Raw genomic sequence first — 1,023 nt, forward strand, 5'->3', positions numbered from 1 at the left:
ACCAGCTGGCCGCAGGGCCCCTACCGCTACCAACCCTCCCAGCGCTGCCGCTTCCTGGAGGGACAGATCACCATCCTCTACGGCCGCGCTTTTGTCTTCAGCGTCCTTTTTGGGTTGGTTTCCTCTTCTTTAGTAGATCGATTGGGTCGGAAGAAATGCATCCTTTTTTCCTTGACCTGCTTGATTTGTTGTTTGGTCAAACTCGCCTGGGATTACCTGGTGCTGGCAGCAGGGAGAGTCTTAGGGGGGTTGTCCACAGCGTTGCTCTTCTCTGCCTTCGAGGCGCGGTAGGTGCACAAGCACGTGGAGCAGTGCAATTTTCCGACAGAGGGGATTGCCGTCACCTTTTCCTAAGCAGCTTTGTGGAACGTTGTCGCTGTGGGGTGGGGGGGTGCAGCTGAGTTCTGTGCCAAGTGGTTGGGGTTGGGTTCAGTGGCCCCGTTCATGGTCTCCATCCTGCTCCTGGAGCTGTTGGGGTATTTGTTGTGAAAAATTGGGATGAAAAGTACAGGAAGAAACGAGCTTTCTCCAAAACTTGCGGCGACAGTCTGAAGTGCCTCCTCGCCAACCGGCACGTCCTTCTCCTGGGCACCATCCAGGCTGTGTTTGAAGGCGTCATCTGTATCTTCATCTTCCTCTGGACCGCCGTCCTGGATCCCTGCGGCGCTCCCCTGGGCAAAGTCTTCTCCAGCTTCATGGCTGCCAGCATCTTGCTCTACCGCCTGGCTGTCTCCAAGAGGTGCCCCCTCCAGCCCGTCCAGCTCCTCTCCCTCGCTGTCCGCCTGGTTCTCTTCTTCCTCTTCATCTTCATCTGCTCCACCAACCCCGGCCAGGAGAGCCCTGCCAAGTCCTTCCTCGCCTTCCTCCTCATCGAACTCCCCTGCAGGCTCTACTTCCCAGCCATGGGACTTCCTCTGATGGAAAGCGGTGCTAGGGAAGGATTGCCTGGGAGTGATGAACTGGTTTTGCCCCCCCCGAACTTACTGGCCTGTCTGGGTTTACTGGTTCCCCATGACAGCGACC

At 57.3% G+C, this 1,023-nt stretch overlaps 1 pseudogene; it reads left to right on the forward strand.

The window, feature by feature from the left end:
• Window positions 1–42: 42 nt before the first annotated feature.
• LOC104624463 lies at window positions 43–927 on the forward strand (annotated as a pseudogene).
• Window positions 928–1,023: the final 96 nt, after the last annotated feature.

This window comes from Phaethon lepturus, unplaced genomic scaffold, assembly GCF_000687285.1.
Source record: "Phaethon lepturus isolate BGI_N335 unplaced genomic scaffold, ASM68728v1 scaffold23877, whole genome shotgun sequence".
In the NCBI taxonomy this organism is placed as follows: domain Eukaryota; kingdom Metazoa; phylum Chordata; class Aves; order Phaethontiformes; family Phaethontidae; genus Phaethon; species Phaethon lepturus.